The sequence below is a fragment of the Echinops telfairi genome, unplaced genomic scaffold (assembly GCF_000313985.2).
Source record: "Echinops telfairi isolate 266 unplaced genomic scaffold, ASM31398v2 ScPeMD7_7467;HRSCAF=8505_0, whole genome shotgun sequence".
Lineage (NCBI taxonomy): Eukaryota > Metazoa > Chordata > Mammalia > Afrosoricida > Tenrecidae > Echinops > Echinops telfairi.
The window spans coordinates 13,536,190-13,545,089 of NW_022111367.1; the positions used below are offsets into that span (position 1 = coordinate 13,536,190).

The window sequence follows — 8,900 nt, forward strand, 5'->3', positions numbered from 1 at the left end:
TACAAGAAAATTAAGAAATATTATATCTTATCAACACTAAAATATATGAGTCTGCAAAAAGATAGCCACAAAACTTTAAGGGATTCCTTATTTTACCCTATCTCCCACAGCAATTCTTCTGAGAAATTAGCAGTACATTCTTATTCATAAAATTGTAACTTGGAGTAAATATGCAAGCAATATATCTAAACATATATATATATATATATATAAAATATTTAAGTAGTATTTATTAGATTAGAAACCATATATAGAAAAAATATTTAAGTAGTATTTATTAGAGTTGAAACCACACATACAAGGAAGTTTATTAAAAAACTAAATTATGTTCTGTTTTCCCAGGAACTTTTTTAAGCTCCCTCCTGTATGAATTGAAAGTTCCATAGGCTTCTATCTAATGGTACTGCCCAACTAATAGTAATGTATAGTACTGCTGTGCATCTTCAACTCTGTCCTGACTCAGAGGGACTCCATGCGATAGAGAAGAACTGCCCCATATGGTTTTGCAGGATGTAACCTTTATGAGGGCAGTTAACCAGGCCTTTTCTTCCAAGGAGTCACTGGTGCAGTTGAACTGCTGATCCTTTAGTTAGCATCCAAGTACTTAATCACTGTGCCACCAAGGATTCCACTATAATACCTAACTAGGAAAAGTAATTCCTCAAAGCTAAGCTAGTCATAATTTAGCAGGCTTAACAGAATTTAGACTATTAAGAAATTTTAGCTTTTATCTAAGAATTTCAAGTCATGTTATCTAAGTAACAAAATATACAGATAATAGTGCTATATTTCTACATGTACAATACAGCATAAAGAATATTTCAAAATATACTCTTGTCATATAATACCAGTAAGAAAACTGAATCATAAGCAGCTTACTTGGCAGGATCATGGAGGGGCATTTAAGATGTCAGCATATATCTCCATGGAAACTAAGTGATGGCAAACATCTGAAACCAGTGCTCACATGTTAATGATTTCCTACAGATACTTATGAAAGAATTTTAAAATGAAATAACAGCTAAACAAAACAAATTTAAGAATTTAAGTAGAATTCAATTATAATAAATTCCCTTACCAAAACTGATTGATAAGCCTTAATTCTATGTACAATATTAAGGCCTTTACAGGTAAATCTCAAGCAAAAAAACCCATGAGATGCAAGATGGGATGCCAGTGATATCAAATGAGGAAGATTCATATCGCCTGATGCTCCATGTGTCAGAATTACTCCATATGTTAAGTTCTGGTTAGGTACCAAACAAACAGCATCTAGTAATTTCTTTCCAAAAGGTATTTTTAATTTAACCTGTAATTCAAAAGAATAAAAGCATTAATGATCAATAATTACTTTCTTGCTTATTCAGACAAACTTATAACTAGAGTGCTCTGAAAGTTTCATGGCTCAAGGACTAGCCTCTAAATAAAAAGCATTAATAAAGCTAATATTTAAAAAGTGTTTACCCTATGTCAGGTACCATTATAAATATCTGCTATGTATTAAATCATCTAGTCTTCTTAATAATTCTATGAGGCAAGTACTATTCTATCCTCCATTTACTAGATGAGAAAACTGAGAAACAAGCTAAGCTGCTTCACTTGCTCAAGTTATATAGCTACTAGACAAGATTCAAACTCAGAGTCCTTACTCTTAACCACCCGTGCTCCAGTCCTTACCCTTAACCACCAATGCTACACTGCTGCTCACAGTGTAAGCCAAAAAGAAGAAAATTACACTTGAGCTATATGATTACTGAAAAATCAAAGTCGAGGGGAACCTTGAAAATGTAGAACATAAAAAAATATTACCTCTGTATGACTCATTTTCACTGGTGAATAGCAAAGTTAAAGTGCATTACATCTGAGCGGCAAAGGGCATCTCCCTGAAAAGAAGATTCTATGGTGAAAGTTGGGTTGGCAGATATGGATATGACACAAAAATTATGAATACTTTCAGTAATTGAGATAAACAAAGAACAACTTCTCTAAAAATGAATATCTTTATATAGAAATTAATTGTTAGTTTCATGATTCCCATAACGACTCAGAATTGGTTATAGGGTAGGGAAGATGAGACAAAGCAAATAGTGATACCTTGATATAGAAGTCTATTACAGCAGAATATTCTATCTTGTCAATAAATGTTTTTAAACATTTCCTCAACTATCCTCAATGAAAGTATTCACACATTTCCATCATCATTACTGTTCCCAATTCTGTGTCCCTCCCTGCAAAAGAAGTATGTATCAGCACCCTTTGTCATGCAACTTTATAGTTCCTCCCACTAAACATCTTTGAGCTCCTGAGGTTTGGATATGTGGCTCACTTTGACCAATGGAATAGAGTAGACATGTCAATGTGTACTTCTAAGCTGGCAAGTTCCCGATAGCCCTCTTAAGCATTTGCCCTGCACCATGAGAAAAGCTAAATGAGGATACACAGATTTCAAGGAGTCCAATCTGGTCCAGACCACAGCTGATTTGAAGAAACACGAGTATAAAATGCTGCAAGCCACCGAAAATTTGGGGCTGTCATTTAGTATTATGGCAGAAACCCATATGATTTCTTCCTAATGCTAGCAATCTTGCAGGATATTATCAATATCAGAATAGTCACTACTCAGTCTTAGTTTTTCCCTACCGCTAATATTTATTTAATTAGTGAACAAATATTTGGTTCCAAAGATACCAAGAATACACAGTGAAGTCTCCTTCAAAATATAGAGAGGCTTCCAAAATCTTTGAGGATAAAACTTATCTTTTAATTCAATTTTTCTGAGAACTTATTGAAGCTCAGGAATGTATTTCTATTTTTATAGACTGGTGGTCTATTTTTCTGAACCCTTTCCCTCCATTTATATATCTTGAAGTCTGCCTTCTCTCTTTAAACAATGAGCTTCTTTCATTGTATTATTTGGCTGCAGATTACTCCATAGAAGGGTTGTACATAATTTATTTTACCAACTATCTACTAAGGAAGATTGAGATTGCAACAAGTGGCAATACACTTGCATTATTTCAAGTGTGTAGGCATAGATGTAAGATAAATTCCTGGAAGAGGAATTTCTATGTCAAAGGATATCTTCATTTTTAAAAGAATAGTCACTTTTGAATCATTAATATAGGTACATGACATACACATTTAAGAGAACAAAATGTAAAGAGTGAAAAACCTCCTTATAATCTTTTCCCTAGCCACCAAGTGTTTCCTTCTCCGAATGCAACCGGAGGGACTGCCCTCGGGTGTACCGTTTCTTTTTCTTTAATTTTTAAATTAAAAATGTACCATTTCATACACAGTGAATTCTCGTTATTTGCAGATTATAAACTTGTGGATTTAACTCACTTGCTAAGTTTGTAATATCAAAATCAATATTGACAGTGCTTTTGAGGTCATTTAAAAACATGCAAAGAGCTGCAAAAAAAGTTTGAGTCACCCTATGCACATATTCCCAGCTGAGGCCAAATGCTTTGCCTTGTGTGAGCTTTTACACCTAAAAGGTTCTTTTTGCAGTTATTTTCATATTATTATCAAAGTGAGCCACATATCCAAACCTCAGGAGCTCAAAGATGTTTAGTGGGAGGAACTATAAAGTTGCATGACAAAAGGTGCTGATACATACTTCTTTTGCAAATAAAAACTGATACATACTTCTTTTGCAAATAAAAACCATGTGTTTTGCATTTTGTGCTTATAATTTGTCATTTTGCTATTCAAAATGGCTCCCAAGCATAGTATTGAAGTGCTGCCTGGTGTCCCCAAGCTTACAGTGGCTGTGATGTGCCTTATATAGAGCAAATATGCGTGAGATGAGCTTCACTAAGGCAAGAGTTATAGTGCTGTTGACCATGAATTCAACATTAATGAATCAATCTATATTACTGCTTTCAAACAAAAATGCATATAAAACTATTGTGCTGATCCATAGATTAAAGTGTGAACAAAGATTTGCAAGAACCTAATCCAAGATTGAAAGTAGCACTAATGGCACTGTCCTCTAAGGACTGGACTAGTCAGAGCAGACTCGGCAGCTGAGAGTTGGTTTTTTTTAAATCCTGTATTTCCCCTGGGAGGAAAGCTGCCATGTTTACCAATTCAATGTTGCCAGCAACCTTATAGAAGATAACAATGATTAAAGAGAATTTATTGTGCGTTTTGTGTGTGTACAAAAGAATACTCTTATTTGAAACGAGGAGGTATTTAGACTGGCTGCAAAGATTTGGGGAATCCAGAGGGAGAAGGAAGATGAAGGAACTGAGCCTTCATGGAATTTAACGTAATCCTTGTTTTTAGAAATATAACCCAAAAGTAACTGCCTCAGGTTTCCCAGCTCTTACTTTCTTAATCAGCCTTCAGTTTTAGTAAGAAAGGCAATCAGTCACTCACAAGTGGGAACTGGGGATGAGAATACAGATACCTAGTTTGTTTTTTTGTAATTTCGTTTTTTTTCCTAGTCAGGCTTAATTACACCTCCCTTGCCCATTCCACAACACTAGTCCGAGATGCCAGTTTCTGTGCATTTTGATTATTCCGTAGTTTTTATGAAATGGTTCCACAGCATTCCTCACGGCTGAATTTGAATTAGGCTCAGGTTTGTCAAGTAAGACACTTGCTTTCTGGAATCCAATAGCTTAGCGCTGTCCATTTTCTCTACCTTGTGGATTTTATTTCTTTGAAAATTCCCTTTACTGTAATTTCAGTGAGATTTCAAGGAGTAAAATTAGATTCATGTATGATCCCAATTCTACCTTACAAATCCGAATAAACTAGAGGATGTACACTGGTACAGCTATAGGAATTGGAAACACAGGGAATCCAGGGCAGATAAACCCTTCAGGACCAGTGGTGAAAGTGGCAATACCAGAGGTAGGAAGGAAGGTGGGGTAGAAAGGGGAAAGCCATCACAAGGATCTACATTTAACCCTTTCCCTGGGGGATGAACAGAAAAGTGGGTGAAGGGAGACGTCAGACAGTATAAGACATGACAAAATAATAATTTATAAATTATCAAGGGTTCGTGAGGGCGGGGTGGAGAAAGGGGGCAGAGAAATGAGAAGCTGATACCAAGGGCTCAAGTAGAAAGAAAATGAGGATGAAGGCAACAAATGTCCATATGTGCTTAACACCATGGATGTTTGTATGGATTGTGATAGACTTGTATGAACCCCCAATAAAATGATTAAAATAAATAAATACTTTTTTTTTTTTTAAGTTAGACGAATGTATAAAAATCCCTGGTTGCGTAGTGGTCACATTATCAGTCTGCTATTCGAAACCACCTCTGTGGAAGAATCAGGGGACTCACTTCTCAGTCTGGGGAGCTCAGGGGGGCAGTCCTACCATGCTCTCTAGGGTCACTGTGAGTAGGTATCCACTAGGATGCCAGTGAGCTTGGTTTTGGTTTTTTTAAGAGTCACTATGAGTTGGCATCAACACAATGACTGCTGAGGTTTTGAGTTTATTCAATGCACTATTTTAACTTACAATCATACTCTTCCACTCTGAAACAGCATGGGTTTTGATCCCCGCCCCCCACGCCCCTTCAAGAAAACCACACCCCTTTAGAGTTCATGATAACTAGCTGGCTCTTCAAAGGTGGTATGAGGTTTTCACATCAGAAAACGAACATCTGAACATCCGAAATCGTCCCATTATACAATTTCAAAGCAGTCTGATCTAAATGATCTGGGTTATAATCTCTGGCTTTCATTTGCATGAACCTGGAAGTCTAAATGTTTTTAACTATAAATGGAGATAATAACATTAACCTTAAACAGATACTGTTATACGTGATACATGTAGGTGTGTGTATATGTCGTATGTAAAGCAGTGTCAACACATTGGGCGCATTCAGTTATTTTTATTATGCATTTTAATACTCAGGACAGAATAAGCGATCACGTCTTACACTACAAAATCAAAATGGCACATCCACATGAACCTTCGATTAAAAATTCGTGTGCACCATCTACTATATGTAAAACACCACTACGTCGAATGTCCTGGGACATACATATAATAAAACATAAAACAGTTCGCGTCTTCTCGGGAGTGTATCATCTGGTCGGGTAAATAACACGCATTAAAAGTAAAATTTTGAAAGGATGAAATGAGTTTGCGAGTCTTCCTTAGTCCCGCTCCCATTCATTAAACAAACGCGTGCGAGCCGGGGCTGTGCAGGGTCGTCCCAGGCGGCCCGAGATCGAACCTCCCCAACGGGAGGTAACTGGATACGGGGATTTAGGCAGCGCCCGTACCGTTTGCGTTGAAATCCTCCCCACACCGCGCCCTCCTAAATCGCAAAGACCCGGGCACCAAACTGACCCCGCGCTACCAGCATCCGGACAAACTGCCCCTGGGGCAAGGAACCCAAGCCCGAAACGCCTCCGGGCGCTGAACGGCAGATGCGCCACCATTCCCTCAGAAAGTCGTTCTCCGACCGGGCTGCCTCAACCGCCGCCGCCGCACTTACCCGGGAAGGGACAGGTAACCGGACGCACCTACCCGCCCTCGCTCACTTCAGGGAGCAAATTACCCAGCTCGAAGTGACCGCCTCGCCTCACCGGCCAGCGCGTTCCGCCACGGCGCACGCGCGCCCCTACCCCGCCCTCAGGCGCGCGAATGGGGCCGCGGGGCATGCTGGGAACGAGAGTTTTCTAATCCGTCTCCGGCGGGCGCGCGCGCGCTTCCCGCCAATTCCCACGGGGTCAAGAACTGGGAACCCGGACCGCCTAGTCTTGTTAATATATGCTACGCATTCTGTTCTGTCAGCACTAACTTTTATTTTTACCACAAACAACAATATTCAGTGGAGGAATTTCCTCTGTTAAAAGCCCTGGTGGTGTAGGTTACCCGTTGGGTTGCTAAACTGCTCTGCAAGAGTCACGGTCATGGGCATCCACCGCGCACCTGTCCCTGTCCGGTGCTGCGCAGGCGACTGGTTGGCAGTGAGTTGTAGCTCTGTAGTAAGGTGGCATTTGACATACATGGAACTTCCCGGTAGTGCCACTGTCGTGAACTGACCTAGCATGTTTAGGGTGAAAAGAAAGAACTGTATACTGAAAAGTACTTGTTCCCAAAACTTTTAGAGTTGCCGTTTCTGTTCATAACTTCTAATGCTCTGCCAGAGCCACAAAGTGAAGGAAATAACAATTAGTTGGCTGTTGACATTTATAGCATAAATACAGGGACAGGCTCGTGACTTTTTACAAATAATCTTTTGGGGGGTTATCTTAATGTAATACTCTTCCAACATTGTTCTGTTTTTTGTATCCCTATCCCATATCAAATAAATACTGTACTTGTATAAAAAGTCATGCTATACTAATATAGTGAGGAAAAACCTCCCGACTTAATCCTGCTTCAAGAGTGTTTATTCTTGGTACTTTGCTGGCTTATAGTTTTTGTTTTTTAAGAAGCTTGTAACATTCTGCTAAAAAAGGGGTGGGGTGTGCATATGGTTGGGGATTACATTGTATCTGTAAATCTTGCTAGGAGGTAAGGGACATTTAAAAACCAATGATCTTGCCAAGCCATGAACCTGTAGTGTCTTTCAATTATATAGCTTCCTTTAGTCTCTCTCAAAGACATCGCAATTGTCCCTTTAAAGACCTTGTCCATTTGTGTTAGATTTTGTTCTTCAGATGAGTACTTTATAGTTTATTAAGCGATTGTAAATGATAACACATTTCCTTTTCTGTTTGGTATTGTGGATATGTGTTATATATTTATTATATATTAATATTAATACAATAAGTTTATAAAATTCATGTTATAACTAGCAATCTTGCTGATTTTTCTGTGAATTTTAATTATTTATAGATAGATTCAGACTTTTTGTATATCCAGTTGCCACGAAGTATATTCACTCATGGTAATGCCATCTATTTTAGAGAACAGGGTTCCAATGTCTGATTTTGGGAGGTAGTAGATTGCCAGGACTTACTTCTGAAGAACCTCTGTTGGATTTGAACTAGCAATCTTTCAGTTGGTAGTTCAGAAGATTTCTGTGTCCTGAAACATATTATCTGCTTTTAATGACAATTTTTATTATCTTCTATACGTCTATGCTTTATTTCTTTCTCTAGATTTACTATTAGCATAAATCTCCTTTACAATATTCCTATGATGACATACTTCTGTATGTTGCTTCCAATTTTAACAGAAATGTTTTTGGACTATAGAAGACTGTTTTAGTGACCTTGAATATAGAAGGATTTCTTAAATAAGACTCCAAAGGCAAAAAATCTGTAAGAAAATATTGATAAATTCCTTTAGATTAAGATCATGATCTTTTTAAAATTTATGGTTTTATTTAGCACAAATAAAATCCTCAAATGGGCCATCTACTCATTTTCTTCGCTGCGTAGCTTGGCGTTGGGATTGGTGACTCTGATGGCCAGCTGGGCTGCTCTTTCTACAATGGCTTTGTGATTCTTGGAGGAAACGTTGTGAGCAATCTCTGCACGGTAAGATTTGTTGCACATTAGCAACACTTCCAGCTCCTTTATGTTGTGGACCAGGAACTTGATCTGGCCCTTGAATCTTCTCTGTTGTCAATACCTCTGGGCTTGCACCAGTTGCACTTAATCTTGACATAGTGGTCGGATTGGTGCCGGATCAACTTCTTGGTTCTCTTTTTGACAATTTTAGGCTTCACTAAGGGTCTGAGGGCATCCATGATGCCGGTGGGAGATGGCTGCCTCCTCCGTAGGCAGTGCCGAAGAAGAAAAGGGAGAGATCATGATCTTTTGAACATTAAAAGATGACAATTGATCTAACCTTGTCAAAAAAACAAGAAGGGCTTGTACTATATGCAACCAACAAAGTATCGTTCTAAAATACATTGAAGAATTCTATGAAACAATCAAACGTAGTAGAAAAATGAAAGTTATATAATT

General features: G+C 38.2%; 1 pseudogene; it reads right to left on the reverse strand.

Moving 5' to 3' along the window:
- Nucleotides 1-8,345: 8,345 nt before the first annotated feature.
- Nucleotides 8,346-8,680, reverse strand: LOC115873200 (annotated as a pseudogene).
- Between the last annotated feature and the right edge of the window lie 220 nt (nt 8,681-8,900).